The sequence below is a fragment of the Ranitomeya imitator genome, chromosome 4 (assembly GCF_032444005.1).
Source record: "Ranitomeya imitator isolate aRanImi1 chromosome 4, aRanImi1.pri, whole genome shotgun sequence".
Taxonomy (NCBI): domain Eukaryota; kingdom Metazoa; phylum Chordata; class Amphibia; order Anura; family Dendrobatidae; genus Ranitomeya; species Ranitomeya imitator.
The window spans coordinates 683,798,814-683,816,624 of NC_091285.1; the positions used below are offsets into that span (position 1 = coordinate 683,798,814).

Sequence of the window (17,811 nt, forward strand, 5' to 3'; positions counted from 1 at the left end):
AATATTTTGGCTGACAGAGTCATATGAGGACTTGTTTTTTTGCGGGAAAAGTGAACGTTTTCATTCGTGCAATTTTCAGGCATATGACTTTTTTGATCGCTTGCTATTCCAATTTTTGTGAGACAGAATGAACAAAAAGCAGCTATTCAGGAATTGCTTTTTTTATTTCTGTTCTGCGTGTGGTAAATTTGATAAGGCAGCTTTATTCTTCGGGTCAGTATGATTACAGTGACACCCAATTTATATTTTTTTTATGTTTTACATAGAAACTATTTTATAGAAAAAAATGTTTGCATTGCTTTTATAGAACAGGTCGTTACGGATGTGGCAATACCAAATATGTGTACTTTTATTGTTTATTTTTTTAATTTAATAAATACATGTATTTATTGGAAAAAATATTTGTTTATTTTCTTGTTCTTTATTTGGGGATTTTTTAATTTTTTTTACTTTTTTACATTGTCCTAGGATGGGACATCACTGTATACCATCACATCACTGATCTGATGCTCTGCAATGCTTCTGCACTGCATAGCATCATATCATCATCTGACAGGCAGGGAAGGAGGCGTTACAGGTCCTACTCTCCACAGGCACTGGGAACCACCTTCCCTGAATGACCCCGCTGCCATCTTGCTGTCTCTATGATGACCATCAGGACAGCAGGATCGTATCGCGTTGTCCTGATGGAAGCGTGCAGGGAACCCATTCCTTGCGCGATGCTCCTCTATGTTGCTGTCACTTCGGTGTTAGCACTGATCGTAGGCATTGCTACAAGGTGTCAGCTCTCACCCAATCACTGAAGCGCTCAACGTGAGGCCACACTATCGCGGCGCTGTAGATATACTGCTGTTTGTGAGAACTCCGCTCCCACAAAACAGACTATGTACGGCACATGTCGGGAAGGGGTTAAAGAAATCTTTTAGTTATATATTAATAATTATTGAGTATATAATCAATTATTTTTCATCCAAGATTAAATATGCCACTTTAATACTTTTTAAATTTTCATTTTTACATCAGGCTCTGGCGGCTGCCAATTGCATTATGAGGTGTGTGTTTGAGCACAACACCCACCTCAAATACGGCAGCCCGTGGGCAAAAGAGACTGTAGTCATTGTCTGACTGCATCTCTTGTATTGAGACTGCTTTAGCTGAGTTCTATTTGTATATGATCCAGTGCCTTGTTGTTGGCTATTAGGAAGTTGTCACATAGGCAGTTCTCCCACTACATACAGGATTTCATAGCCAAGAAAGGATAGTTTGTACAGTAAGTAAAGAAGATCCTGGTCACCTCCATATGTGAAATGCTGCACTATATTCCCCAGCAGAGTTGATGAAAGAACGTTCTATGATGCTGATACGTTAAAATAATCGCTTTTTTCAAAGCAAATTCAAATAGATTGTATTCTGTCATAATAATAATGCTCGTATCTGCAATTCATATAGGGTGAGGTATTTCAGTAGGTATAGGGTGAGGTATTTCAGTAGGTATAGCATAGGATAGTTATCTAGTTAGGGGTTATTGCCTTATGGATTCTAAGCCTTCCTCATGCTGTTTGACCCCACAGACGCATTGACCGATTCATGTTTTTTATGGTAATTTGTACCCTGAAATTTATCAAAGCTGCAATTGTTGCTTGCTCGCCTCCAGATTTTGTGGATGCCACATACAAGAAAAAAAATTTCAGGGCCTATTCAAATCCCTTGTGCAATGTATCTACGGTGAGGTGTGACAGCAGGAACAGCATCTGACAGGCATCTAGTTAGGGATTATTGCCTTATAAATTCTAAGCCTTGGTGCTGTTTTTTCCATGCACTCATACAAAAGTGACATCAACCTCACAAATATGAACCTCAAATGTCACCGCTACAGGGCAAGTGGGAAGCAAAGCGCCAGAATTGGCGCATCTAATAGATGCATCTTTTCTGGGCGGCTGCAAACTGCAATTTTCAGGCTGGGAGGGCCAAAATCCATGGCTTCTTACAGCCTCAGAATATCAGCCCCTGTCAGCTTTAGCAAGGCTGGTCATCGAAATTTAAATATTTAAAAATGTGTTGCAGGGACTTTTCTATTCTTGATTAACAGCCTTGATGAAGCTGACAGCTGAAGGTTGCAGCCCCAGCTGTGAGTTTTGCCTGGCAGGTTAGCAGAAATACTGGGGAACTCATGCTATTTTTTTAATTATTTATTTATGTACTCTCATCAGCTGCTCCTGCTCTCACTCTTATTAGCGGCAGCAGGCGGCAGCTGATGGGAGCAGTAGTCCCATCAGTCGACAGCAATGACCGGAGGTAAACTTTATACCTCCAATCACAGCTTTTGGTTCATGCTGTCATTTGACAGCATGGGAACCGTGGCTGTCTGACTGGTGATGATGATTTTACTGCCGATCAGAAGCGGTGTTTGCCACATTATCATGCACATGACAGTGTGACAAGCACCTGGTGATCAGGGGACCGAACCCAAACAGTAACATGAATTTCCTGGTGAAGTCCGTGTTCAGTGTCCATGCTCAAACAGTAGGTGTTCGGTACAGACGCCAAACTTTACTGTTCGGGTCAGCCCATCTCTACCCCTGAGTTACATGCTAAACTAGAGCTGCCCAAATATACCAAATACATAGAAATAGTTTTGAGGACCTGGTGAGCCTGGCAATCTTCAACAGTCATTCCTGGTTTGACTAGGTCCAGTTTTTTTGGAAGTGAGCCCATATTCCCATTTTCATGAAAGTCTCCTCAACCATCCTAAGCTTGCTATAAGCAAGTGAGAACATTGGGGATGCATGCTGTGTCTGCGTATTTTACACATGTTAACCGCCGAATGTAATCCGTATGGCATCCGTCTGCGTTTTTTTCACGCAACCTTAAAAAATGGACATTTAACAGTTTAGAGGCCTGAAAATAATTTAAATCATCAGCATAAACCCTATTTAAGGCCTCTTCAACAGGTTGAACCCTCCCATATTGCCATTTTGTTGCTGTGCTTGTGTAGGTGTTTAGGTGGTACTTGGGCAATATGTGTGACCTCCTGCAATTCACACCAACTCTGCGGGTGTTATTTAATTGGGTCTTGTCACGCCGCTTTGGCCAGCCATACCCTGTGATAGTTGATCCATGAAGAAGGAGAAGAAGAATGTGGGTGCATCCACTTTTGCGGCAACGCCTCACTAAAGGGCATTTTCACAGGCTCTATTCATCTCTGCGGACACATCCGGACAAATTCTTCCAGTACTGTTGCATGACAAAACCCACCTTTGATATCTTGTTGGATACAGTACGTCCAGGAATTACGTATCAGGATACCAGGATGCGGAAATGCGTATCCGCAGAGGAGCGTCTTCTCCTTACCTTACGGTATGTATTCACCATCCTCACATACTGTATGTTGATGATGTTTTTTGTACTATTTTGATTTTCATAGCATCTTATTTAAATTATATTAATACATTTTTAGTAAATTCTATACAAATATGTAGTAAATATTAAATGTTAGTATCCAGTGTAAATTTATGAAGGTACCCTGGTCTCCTGCCTTTTGGTTTCCTCATAATACTTTTGTCTATTAGGGTTTTATAAAAGCATTGTTACATAGCTAATTTTTAAATTTTTATTTTGCTTTCAGATTCCTGTCAACTGGATTATCTTATGCTGGAATACATCTTGAACTTCTCATAGGGCGGTCCACTATTTCAGGCATTGTGCGTGATACATGTATTCAAATATGGGACAAACTATATGAACTTGTGATGCCGGAGCCCAAAATGGAGGATTGGCTGAAAATAGCCCGTGGCTTTTCTGACGCCAAACTCAGGCACCCAATTATATAATTCTAAGCAGTTTTTCTCTGTAGCTTTGTTAGCTGTAGTTGACAGTAACTACAGGTTTATAATTGTAGATATAGGGGTCTATGGGCAAACTGGAGACTCTATAGTCTTCAATGCGTCCATTATGGGTCCGCGGCTATGTGAAAACCTGTTGGACCTCCCATCACCACGACAACTCCCTGGCTCCAATGCTGAAGCAGTCCCATATGTAATTGTGGCAAATGAGGCCTTCCAATTGACTAGGCATGTAATGAGGCCTTATCCCCGGCGCAACCTTGCCCACCGGCGGCGTTTCTTTAATGTCAAACTTTCACGGGCACGGCGACTGGTGGAGTGCGCCTTTGGCATTATGGCATCCAAATGGTGTGTTCTCCAGTCTGCCATTGATCTGAATGAGGCAAATGTCAATGAAGTCATAAAAGCTTGTGTTGTTCTACACAACTTCACAAGAATTCATGAGTGTTCCTCAGCTGACAGTGTTGAAGGCATGCTGGCTAATGTGGGTAGGCCTACAACACAAGTCCTTCCTCAGCGGCGTCACTTTTCTGGCATAAAAGTTAGGGATATTTTTACAAATTATTTTGTTTCTCCTCAGGGAGCTACTCCCTGGCAAGATAATTCTGTTTCTTTAATTTTTTCATATATATCTATATATATTTTTTGAAAAAATGCATAAATTACTTAAGTTACTTAACTATGCGTGTTTCATTGACTTATGTAACAGATGTTTACCAACCGAGTAATTGAGTATGATGATAATTATTGGTCCAACAAACTGAAATTGACTTTTGACTTTTTTTTTTATTATAGCAAAAGCCTTTTCTTGTTTTTAAACACCATATTAATATCGTATGTTTGTTTGTTTTTTTCAGAAAACCGGACATAACTAGGGTTGAGCGACTTTTCCTTTTTTGAGGTCAAGTCGGGTTTCGCGAAACCCGACTTTCTCAAAAGTCGAGTCGAGTGAAATCGGTCGATTACCGTATATACTCGAGTATAAGCCGACCCGAGTATAAGCCGACCCCCCTAATTTTGCCACAAAAAACTGGGAAAACTTATTGACTCGAGTATAAGCCTAGGGTGGAAATGCAGCATTTACCGGTGAATTTCAAAAATAAAAATAGATCATTATTTCCCCATAGCTGTGCCATATAGTGCTCTGCACCGTTCATATTTCCCCATAGGTGTGAACCATATAGTGCTCTGCACCGTTCATTATGCCCCCTAGCTGTGCCATATACGGTGCTCTGCACCGTTCATTGTGCCCCATAGATGTGCCATATACGGTGCTCTGCACCGTTCACTGTGCCCCATAGCTGTGCCATATACGGTGCTCTGCACCGTTCACTGTGCCCCATAGCTGTGCTGTGCCATATACGGTGCTCTGCACCGTTCACTGTGCCCCATACATAGCTGTGCTGTGCCATATACGGTGCTCTGCACCGTTCACTGTGCCCCATAGCTGTGCTGTGCCATATACGGTGCTCTGCACCGTTCATTGTGCCCCATAGCTGTGCTGTGCCATATCCGGTGCTCTGCACCGTTCACTGTGCCCCATAGCTGTGCTGTGCCATATCCGGTGCTCTGCACCGTTCACTGTGCCCCATAGCTGTGCTGTGCCATATACGGTGCTCTGCACCGTTCACTGTGCCCCATAGATGTGCTCCATATACGGTGTTCTGCACCGTTCACTGTGCCCCATAGCTGTGCTGTGCCATATACGGTGCTCTGCACCGTTCACTGTGCCCCATAGCTGTGCTGTGCCATATACGGTGCTCTGCACCGTTCACTGTGCCCCATAGCTGTGCTGTGCCATATACGGTGCTCTGCACCGTTCACTGTGCCCCATAGCTGTGCTGTGCCATATACGGTGCTCTGCACCGTTCACTGTGCCCCATAGCTGTGCTGTGCCATATACGGTGCTCTGCACCGTTCACTGTGCCCCATAGCTGTGCTGTGCCATATACGGTGCTCTGCACCGTTCACTGTGCCCCATAGCTGTGCTGTGCCATATACGGTGCTCTGCACCGTTCACTGTGCCCCATAGCTGTGCTGTGCCATATACGGTGCTCTGCACCGTTCACTGTGCCCCCCCTAGCTGTGCCATATACGGTGCTCTGCACCGTTCAGTGCCCCCCCTAGCTGTGCCATATACGGTGCTCTGCACCGTTCACTGTGCCCCATAGCTGTGCTGTGCCATATACGGTGCTCTGCACCGTTCATTGTGCCCCATAGCTGTGCTGTGCCATATCCGGTGCTCTGCACCGTTCACTGTGCCCCATAGCTGTGCTGTGCCATATCCGGTGCTCTGCACCGTTCACTGTGCCCCATAGCTGTGCTGTGCCATATACGGTGCTCTGCACCGTTCACTGTGCCCCATAGATGTGCTCCATATACGGTGCTCTGCACCGTTCACTGTGCCCCATAGCTGTGCTGTGCCATATACGGTGCTCTGCACCGTTCACTGTGCCCCATAGATGTTCCACATAAATTTGTGCCGCCGCTGCCGCAATAAAGAAAAAAAAACACATACTCACCTCCCTTGATTGCAGCTCCCGGCGTCTCGTTCCGGCGCCTCCATCTTCCCGGCGTCTCTGCTCTGACTGATCAGGCAGAGGGCGCCGCGCACACTGTATGCGTCATCGCGCCCTCTGCCTGATCAGTCAGAGAGCGCAGACGCCGGGAAGATGGAGGCGCCGGCCGGGAAGATGGAGCGACGCCCGGCGGCTGGAACGAGGACAGGTGAATATAACATACTCACCTAGTCCTGGCGATCCTCGCGCTGTCCCCTCCTGTCTTCGGTGCCGCAGCTTCTTTCTCTATCAGCGGTCACCGGCACCGCTGATTAGAGAAATGAATAAGCGGCTCCGCCCCTATGGGAGGTGGAGCCGCTTATTCATTTCTGTAATGAGCGGTCCCACGTGACCGCTGAAGAGGGGAAGAAGCTGCAGCGCCGAAGCCCGTGGGACGGCAGGGACAGCGCGAGGATCGCTGGGACTAGGTAAGTATACCCCAGCGCCCTCAGCCCCTCACCTGCCGACCCCACCGCTACCGTGACTCGAGTATAAGCCGAGGGGGGCACTTTCAGCCCAAAAATTTGGGCTGAAAATCTCGGCTTATACTCGAGTATATACGGTATCTTGAAAAGTCAGGGTCGGGGGATCGGCCGAAACACGAAACCCAATGCAAGTCAATGGGAAATCTCTATATATTTATATTTACTTCAGCGCGATATAGCAGAAAGCCGGTAATTCAATTGCCGGCTTTTGCTATCTCCTTCCTAAACCCGACATGATATGAGACATGGTTTACATACAGTACACCATGTCATATTCCCATTTTTTTTTTTGCATATTCCACACTACTAATGTTAGTAGTGTGTATGTGCAAAATTTGGGCGCTCTAGCTATTAAATTTAAGGGTTAAATCGCTGAAAAAATTGGCGTGGGCTCCCACGCAATTTTCTCCACCAGAGTGGTAAAGCCAGTGACTGAGGGCAGATATTAATAGCCTGGAGAGGGTCCACGGTTATTGGCCCCCCCCCTGGCTAAAAACACCTGCCCCCAGCCACCCCAGAAAAGGCACATCTGTAAGATGCGCCTATTCTGGCACTTGGCCACTCTCTTCCCATTCCCGTGTAGCGGTGGGATATGGGGTAATGAAGGGTTAATGCCACCTTGCTATTGTAAGGTGACATTAAGCCTAATTAATAATGGAGAGGCGTCAATTATGATACCTATCCATTATTAATCCAATAGCATGAAATGGTTAATAAAACATACCCACAATATTGCAAAGTATTTTAATGAAATAAACACACAATGTAGAATCTGCTGAGTTTTGGGGTGCCAGTTAATACTAATTAAAAAGAGCTATTGGATCTTTAAAAGGGGGTTTATTACAAACTAAAAACAAGGTATTTACAATGACATACATAAGGGAAGTCTAACTAAGGGACAAGGGTACAATTAAAGGGAAGAGGTATTAAGAGAGGGTAGAGGAAACTGGGATGTGGGAAAGGAGAAGATACATAACTGATCCTTACATATATATTAAACCAATAAACATCCACACCCACATACAAGGCATGACTCCACCCTTGCTTCCGGTATCTTCTGTGAAACAGAACAACCGCAGCCAATATATAGACACACCCAGAGAAAGTGACCACGACAAGGATATGAAAAAAATGCCTTTATTATATCTGATTGGCAGGTAAAATAATATAACAATTTGTGCGCATAACGAGACAGGAAATATAATTTACATAATTAATTAAAAAACATTTTTTAAAAAGAAAAGAAAATAAGGACTGACCCAATTACATATATAGATTCAAATTCTAGGTTAGTGCAGCCCCAAGAAATTCAAAAAAACAAAAAAACTTGGCAGTATTTATCATCAAGATGGAAAAAATGTGCAATTTGCAATATGTAAAGTGCGGGGTATCAGGTATAAAAGGCCACTATTATATATCGACCTCATATAATGTAGGTCGTGATATGCCTCACAATATGCTTCAATCTATGGTGTACGTAATATATAAGGTAAAAAAATAAAGTGCAAAGTGACAAAAGGCAAGGAAATACTGGTGTATATAAGCCTAAGCCTAAAAACATGTAACACCTATAAAAAATGTGCAAAAAAATTGGATGCTAAAATATATAATAAACCAACATAAAGTGCAATAAGTGCAAATGCCAAATACTACGAACTGGTGTAATGAACTAAATTCTAAAACCAATACTGTGCAAATATGGCAAAATTAAAAGCTACCAATATATATGTAACGAAGCCTAGATCTAGTGCCAATATCTCAAGGCTAGATATGCAATAGTGAAAAAACCTATACTGTGCAAATATAGCAAATATAGCAAAAGCAAAGGCTACCAATGTGTATGTAGAAAAGCCCAGGACTAATACCGATACCTCAACGCCAAATTCCACATATTTTGTGCAAATATCGCAAAAGTAGAAGCTGTCAATATATATGAGAAAAAGCCAAGATCAGATGCCAATACCGCAACACCTGATGTCCACAAGTGCCTTAATTGTGCAATGTATAGCGTGCTCCACAGACGATGCAACAGGAGTCCCGCAGCAAAGTAGGCAAAAAGGTGCATGGTATAAGACAGCAAGGGGTATGCACACAATATACCTTAATGAGAGGGTCAGCCAGGCCCCGTGATGCGCACCCCGACGCGCGTTTCGGATCTAAGTCTTTCGTCAGGGGAAGACCCTGACGAAGGACTTAGATCCGAAACGCGCGTCAGGGTGCGCATCACGGGGCCTGGCTGACCCTCTCATTAAGGTATATTGTGTGCATACCCCTTGCTGTCTTATACCATGCACCTTTTTGCCTACTTTGCTGCGGGACTCCTGTTGCATCGTCTGTGGAGCACGCTATACATTGCACAATTAAGGCACTTGTGGACATCAGGTGTTGCGGTATTGGCATCTGATCTTGGCTTTTTCTCATATATATTGACAGCTTCTACTTTTGCGATATTTGCACAAAATATGTGGAATTTGGCGTTGAGGTATCGGTATTAGACCTGGGCTTTTCTACATACACATTGGTAGCCTTTGCTTTTGCTATATTTGCTATATTTGCACAGTATAGGTTTTTTCACTATTGCATATCTAGCCTTGAGATATTGGCACTAGATCTAGGCTTCGTTACATATATATTGGTAGCTTTTAATTTTGCCATATTTGCACAGTATTGGTTTTAGAATTTAGTTCATTACACCAGTTCGTAGTATTTGGCATTTGCACTTATTGCACTTTATGTTGGTTTATTATATATTTTAGCATCCAATTTTTTTGCACATTTTTTATAGGTGTTACATGTTTTTAGGCTTAGGCTTATATACACCAGTATTTCCTTGCCTTTTGTCACTTTGCACTTTATTTTTTTACCTTATATATTACGTACACCATAGATTGAAGCATATTGTGAGGCATATCACGACCTACATTATATGAGGTCGATATATAATAGTGGCCTTTTATACCTGATACCCTGCACTTTACATATTGCAAATTGCACATTTTTTCCATCTTGATGATAAATACTGCCAAGTTTTTTTGTTTTTTTGAATTTCTTGGGGCTGCACTAACGTAGAATTTGAATCTATATATGTAATTGGGTCAGTCCTTATTTTCTTTTCTTTTCAAAAAATTTTTTTTAATTAATTATATAAATTATATTTCCTGTCTCGTTATGCGCACAAATTGTTATATTATTTTACCTGCCAATCAGATATAATAAAGGCATTTTTTTCATATCCTTGTCGTGGTCACTTTCTCTGGGTGTGTCTATATATTGGCTGCGGTTGTTCTGTTTCATATGTAGTGGTTTTTCCACAACCTTTCTCCACAGAGCACTGGATCACTGGCATATGGCATAAACTGTTCTTATATTGTTGATTTTGTAATCACTGATTTATAGTGGTTGGTGCTTCTGTGGTTGTGTCTAACGGTATCTTCTGTGGCAAATCTTCTGGCAATGTGAACACTGTCATTGGCTGCAGTAATCATCACCTTCCTTTAGATGGCATCCTAGTACTTGGGAAGAAAGTTCTTGTGAAGGACAGGTTCAACTCCATTTGGGCTGGCTCCAACATGTCCATTCAAAGAACAATGGTTTATCACCCAAACACCACAGGCATTGTGTATCAATATACATATCCATAGGCCGAAGACAGGATGTCTATCTCAGGACCACTGGCTTATAATGGAAACCCACAGGAGTTGTGTACATATGTAGATAATGATAGGTCACAAACAAGATAGAGGCTATTCATTCAAGATTTCCAGTGTACACCTATATCCTCCATTAGGTTGGAGGGCCAATATTCATTTAGTATGTAGATGCACCTCTGCCTTATCACTAAACAAAGGACATCACACAAAAGAACACAAGCCTGACTGTCTAATAGGTTTACACAGTCTTGTATCTGGTTTATCTCATCAACAGAGTCCAGGAAATATTCAGCACTCATAAATTCAATATATCTCAGTGATTTCTATGATACCTGCATTGTCCATGTTGTCTCCAACACACAGGTTGTTGTAATATTTTATTGCACTCTCAATCCGCCTGAAGACCCTCGACCTGTAACAAATTAAAAATAATAAACCAACAATATCTCATACCTTCTGTCGATATGTCCCACGATGTAAATCCATCTGAAGGGGTTAAAATATTTTACAGGCAGGAGCTCTGCTATAATGCAGCTGTGCTCGTGCCTGTAAAACCCCAGCGAATGAATGGAAACTAGATCAATGACCTGTAGTTACCTTCATTTGCGGTGATGCGCCCTCTGCTGGATGTCCTCATATGAACTCGAGCCTGGGAACTTTTCTGAATATTTTCCCACGCTTAAGGTCATATGAGGACATCCAGCAGAGGGCGCATCACCGCGAATGAAGGTAACTACAGGTCATTGACCTAGTTTCCATTAATTCACTGGGGTTTTACAGCCACGAGCACAGCTGCATTAGCAGAGCTCCTGGGTGTAAAATTATTTAACCCCTTCAGATGGATTTACAGCGTGGGACGTGACAGATCATCGGAAGGTATGGGATATTGTTGTTTTTTAATTTTTCCTTTGTTACAGAGCGAGGGTCTTCAGGTGGATTAAGAGTCTAATAAAATATTACAACAACCTGTGTCTTTATTTCATTAAAAGACTTTTTAATAATGTGTGTGTGTGTGTGTGTGTTTTAACCATTTCATACAATTGGATTAATAATGAATAGGTGTCATAATTGACGCCTCTCCATTATTAATCTGGCTTAATGTCACCTTACAATAGCAAGGTGACATTAACCCTTCATTACCCCATATCCCACCTCTACACGGGAATGGGAAGAGAGTGGCCAAGTGCCAGAATAGGCGCATCTTACAGATGTGCCTTTTCTGGGGTGGCTGGGAGCAGATGTTTTTAGCCGGGGGGGGGGGGGGCAATTACCGTGGACCCTCTCCAGGCTATTAATATCTGCCCTCAGTCACTGGCTTTACCACTCTGGTGGAGAAAATTGCGCGGGAGCCCACGCCAACTTTTTCTGCGATTTAACCATTAAATTTAATAGCTACAGCGCCCAAATTGTGCACATACACACTACTAACATTAGTAGTGTGGAATATGCAAAAAAATGGGAATGTCTCAAACCATGTCGGGTTTAGGAAGGAGAAATGAAAAGCCGGCAATTGAATTACCCAGCTTTTCTACTATATCGCGCTGAAGTAAATATATATATATATATATATGTGTGTCTCAATGATATATATATATATAAACGAAACCAGACTTTGGAGTGAAGATCGCCGACCTCCGACACGATCCCACAGTGGGATCGGGTCGGATTTCACGAAACCCGACTTTGCCAAAAGTCGGCGACTTTTGAAATTGGTGATCCGTTTCGCTCAACCCTAGACATAACCCATTTTGTTAGAAAAATACAACAAAGTTCTATCACAGCAGAGTCAAGTCAAAGAAAAACATGCTTTGACACAAAAATAAAAAATAATTATCATAAAACAATTCTCATTACAGATTTCTGTAAGTTGGTGGAGTTGATGGCGGCAGCTCAGGGTCCTGGTCAGGTGGCCATTGTTGTGCTAATTGTCCATCACCCTGTGTGTATGATGTCTGTCCCTGCTCAAAATGATGCCCTTGCTCATATTGGCCAGTTGTGTATTGGTTATAATAAGGGTTTTGAGCATGGCCCTCATGAGGTTGAAAATAAGGCCTTGCATCATAACCCCCCTCCCCCCAATATGGCCATGTCGTCCAAAACCAGGTTGGGACCAGCCTCCAGCACTGGGTCTGGACAAGTGGCCATATTGGGAAGGTTGATGGTATGATGGCATATGGTAATGTGCTTGCCTTGGTGGCTTTTGGGTGGGAACGGGTAGAGGTGTAGGCACACGTGGAGGGGGTGCTTCAAATACTTGTTGAGCATGCACCTGTTGAGATGATGGAAGGCGCAGGACGTTAAGTGCTGACAGCTGCCCCTCTCAATGAACTCAAATAATTCATACTGTTCATTTGGTGGGGTACATGCATCAATAAGTATTTGAAAACACCCTCTCACACGTAGCCTCACCTCACGGGGTATGGGACGGAGGTACCGGGCCAGGCTCCTCGAATAGGTCTCCTCACCATCATCCTGTGCATCCCTGGCCAAATAATTAACGACAGCAATGTCCACATTCCTGCGAGTTTCTTGCAGCTCTCTCCTTCTGCGGCCACGGCGGGAAATGACAGCAGGCTCTGGGGATGTCTCCAGTGGAAGAGTAGGGCTGCTACTGTTTCCTTGGATCATCCTGACTTCCTGGATGTGGTCCTGCTTAGGGTGGTGGAGCAGGTTCTTGGCCAGCTGTTGCTGGATCTTTTGGTGCAACTGAAGATGTTGCAGGAGGGATGTCACTGGAAGGATGAGAAGATGGGTCAGCCACCTCTTCTCCTTCCCCAACCGGATCTATCAGGGCCTCCGAATCTGAGCCGATCTCCCGCTCAGTGAGGTTTGACTGTGTTCTGTTTGTAAAGTATGAGAATAATTAATGATAAATTCAAATTTTACCTTTACAAAACATATGTGTAATTTTTATTTAGGTTTTTACTTACGGTCTCAGATCCATACTGGAATCTAAAAAGGAGAGTTGGTCATAATAAATAAATATATATATATATATTTTTTTTTTTTGCAGGCGCTGCTGCCCCACTCCTGGCCCGCTGCTGCCTTTATCTTCTATATTGGTTGCGTATGCTGCGCCATCGTCTCATAACATCTCCCACTGCAATGAGAGAGAAGAAAATAATGTATAAGGCCATTTTTAAATACATCAGATAGGGATTGCATACATTAGTTAGGACTGCTCTGATAAGGGTATACCGTGAAGATTGGTAGAGCAGCTTAGTATACATTTTTTGCAAAAAACGTATCAACCAAATACCCTGTTTTTTACATCTTTTACTAGCACTTGCGGATTACTGCAACATTTTTTCAAACTGAGTGTTTTTGGTTTTACTATTCTCTTTTGTGTCTTCAGGTTTTAAAGGGAACCTGTCACCCCGTTTTTTCAGATTGAGCTATAAATACTGTTAAATAGTTTGCATCTCGGCTTTGGAAAAATGGCCGCCGTGATCTCTAATGCGCACGCGCGGCATCCCGCGGCCATTTTCCTGAAGCCCCGTGCAGCAGAGCACTCCATCTGCGCACGCGCGGCCCCAGGAAGATGGCCGCCCCCACCGATGCAAGGGATAACAGCGCAGATCGCGCGCTGTGTCTTCACGTGGGCGCAGGGAATTCGGACCTTGGACATGCGCACACCACTACGCCACCAACGGAAAGCTGGAGAAGAAAAGAGCGCTGTGAACACGCCCACCTGACCAGACCAGCCTGATTGACAGGCGAAAACGGCGACTTTGGTAATGTATTTCTCAGCATACATGGGGAATCAGGGTACACTACATACACTATAGTAACGCACAGCGCAGGCCCTATTTAACAGTACTTATAGCTCAATCTGAAAAAACGGGGTGACAGGTTCCCTTTAAGGTGGCCTAGTAACCTGCATTTCTTAAAAAATATCATCAACATAAAGATTGTAAACACAAACAGCACAATACGATATAATGGAAAATACATCGAATTTCAGGCCATAAGTACAGGGTCCTCTCCCCTCTGTAGCAGTATGTCATTGTAAATTTGTTTAATGTAACCGACATCTATAAAACTCTCTACGTAACCCCTTTCTCATGTCCGGCACCATGTAATTAACAGTGCTATATAAATAAATGAGATTAATGTTAATGAAAATATCAAAAGGCCAAAATTCATGTAGGTAATGCAGTTTGCAATATTATTCATAGAGAAACATGAGTGTACTTACTTTTCTGCCTCTGGACCTCACGTGGCCGCTGTTCATATTCTGGGAAAAGGATCCCACGTATGCTTCTCCATGCCGCCTCTTTTCTGGCCCGGTTGGAATAATGGGCATCTCGCTGATCCCATATTTCTGGCCTCTCTTGCACCAGGACCAGCAGCATTTCCACATTTATAATATTGGCCATGATGCAGGAGACTCCGTGGAGGTGTGCGGCAGACTTCCGGGATGTCTGTCTGGCTTTTTTGGCTAATTAGCATGTCTGAGCTTCCTGATTGAGGGCTTGACACATTTCCTGTCACCTGCTGAACCCTTGCGTATTTTACACTGTTGGTCCGTGTGTAATCCGTATTTTTCTTGGCCCCATTGACTTTCATTGGCAGATTTTTTGCGCAATACGCTGACAAACACAGCATGCTGCGATTTTCTACGCCCGTAAAATACGGATGCGTAATATACGCCAAATAGGAGCTGCCCCCTAGAGAATCATTGGTCCTTGTGCAAGGCGTTGTTTTTGCGCCTCTCATACGTCCGTAAAACTCTCTAGGGTGACGCCGGCCTTAGAAGGGCACGTTTCTCGGAAAATCAGTTTGTGTAGGTTACAGAGGCTAACATGTCTAGATGATTCTAGCGCCCACAATCTACTTGTTTGAAAACAACAGGAAATAAAGGACAAGACACAGCTGAGATTTGAACTTCTGATTACAATGTTACCAAAGTAAAAAAAAATGAAATATTTATGTTTTAAGAAAAATTTGGAAATTCATAAAAAAAATTGCTTGTGTTGCCATTTTGCAGAATCCATGTTTTCAGTAGATATTTATGGCGGATATTTCGCATCCTGGGATTACATTTTCATTCATATCATTTTGGGGTAAATACAATGTTTTTATTGCCATTTATAGCATTTTATCAAGTGTTGAAGAGACCACAATTCTGGTGTTTAGTTTCTCATTGCGCCATTTACCGATCTTGTTTAATCATTTTTCTAATTTAATAGAAGGTACTTTTATGGATGTAGCATTACCAAATATGACCCATTTCATAGCGGAAAAGGTGGGTGATTTGAACTTTCATATATTTGTTTTTGTTTCACATTTTTGCAAACATTTTCTTTGACTTTTTTACTGTATTTGGCACCTTCTTTGAGGGACTCGGATTTGCAATCTTCGTGTCGCTTGTGTTATAGTTTTTTTTATATATTTGACCAACGTATTCCGCTGCACTTTACAATTAAGTTTGGACATGTACAGACAATGAAGACATTGTAGAGTCACACAGTTCACCAGTCACAGGAGGAGCGAGGGTCCTGATCACGAGCTACAATTTATAAGGAAATGGGGGGACACAATAGGTAAAACGTGCTGTCGTGTACAGTCCGGCCATCTTTATAATAGTGGTGTTCTTCTAAGGCTGGATTTAGGCTCCAGTCTCTTTGGGTTTTACCACTTCCAAGTGTATATTTTTCTCTCTGCAGATTTCCTACATAAATTTTACCACTAAAGGTACCTTCACACTGAACGATATCGCTAGCGATCCGTGACGTTGCAGCGTCCTGGCTAGCGATATCGTTCAGTTTGACACGCAGCAGCGATCTGGATCCTGCTGTGATGTCGTTGGTCGCTGCAGAAAGTCCAGAACTTTATTTGGTCGCTGGACTTCCTGCAGACATCGCTGAATCGCTGTGTGTGATGCCGATCCAGCGATGTCTTCACTGGTAACCAGGGTAAACATCGGGTTACTAAGCGCAGGGCAGCGCTTAGTAACCCGATGTTTACCCTGGTTACCAGCGTAAACGTTAAAAAAACACTACATACTTACCTTCAGCTGTCTGTCCCCGGCGCTCTGCTTCTCTGCTCTCCTCCTGCATCCTGTGTCAGTGCCGGCCAGCCGGAAAGCACAGCGGTGACGTCACCGCTCTGCTTTCCGGCTGACCGGCGCTGACAGTGCAGAGGAAAGCAGAGCGCCGGAGGACAGACAGCTGAAGGTAAGTATGTAGTGTTTGTTTTTTTAACGTTTATGCTGGTAACCAGGGTAACATCGGGTTACTAAGCGCGGCCCTGCGCTTAGTAACCCGATGTTTACCCTGGTTACCGGGGACCTCGGGATCGTTGGTCGCTGGAGAGCTGTCTGTGTGACAGCTCTCCAGCAACCAAACAGCGACGCTGCAGCGATCGACATCATTGTCGGTATCGCTGCAGCGTCGCTTAGTGTGACGGTACCTTAAGGCCTCCCATGACTTATTTAGTAAATTTATCACGTATATTTTAATTTCTCATGTTATTTGAAGAATCCAATTTTCTCTACTTCTATGTGTTATTGAGCCTTTTGTATGAAAAATAATCAACAAATGATAAAGTTCGGAAATTGGCCAAAAAAAACAGGTCCCACCGAGATTTGAACTCGGATCGCTGGATTCAGAGTCCAGAGTGCTAACCATTACACCATGGAACCACTTGTGCCTACCATAAGTTGAAAAGACAAAATGAAGCTAGAGAAGGGAACAGACACGATCTCATACCTTCATGTCTTCATTAAAAGTAGTTGTCAACACCAGGATAATTCTCTGAAGCTTTTACTCCACATTGGACACTTAAATCATAATCCACATCAACTTGCCTAAAAATGTCAATAGGTTGGAAAAATGCTCAGATTCCATCATGACAGATAATTATATCACCTTCTGTACTAATCATTAGGGAAGATTGGATTTCGCTGCCGTTGAAGGGTCTTGATCCTCGATCCAGCTCGGTTGGTTAGGGCATGGTGCTAATAACACTTGGGTTGAGGCTTGGTGCGTGTGTTGGCAAAATCATGTTTCTTTCCACAGTTAGTTGTATTAAAATTAAGTTTGTACTTTTGCATCCTTTTACTGTTTCAACCTTTATTGTATTTATCATTTTCATTTTCCCTATTCACCTTAAATATGCAAATTGTCTCTTCAGAGAGGAAGAGGACTATGACTCTAGGGCCACCTATTAGGCTGGCGTCACACCTAACGTATAAAAATACGGTCCATTTTTTACGGTTGAAATACGCAGAAATGTTCATGAACAGTGATCCGTATGTCTTCCATAGTCAATG

At 43.1% G+C, this 17,811-nt stretch overlaps 1 non-coding gene across 1 annotated transcript; it reads right to left on the reverse strand.

Annotated features, from left to right (window-relative positions):
• Positions 1 to 17,109: 17,109 nt before the first annotated feature.
• Positions 17,110 to 17,181, reverse strand: TRNAQ-CUG (transfer RNA glutamine (anticodon CUG)). The gene has a single exon. It is a non-coding gene; the product is annotated as a tRNA-Gln (tRNA).
• Between the last annotated feature and the right edge of the window lie 630 nt (positions 17,182 to 17,811).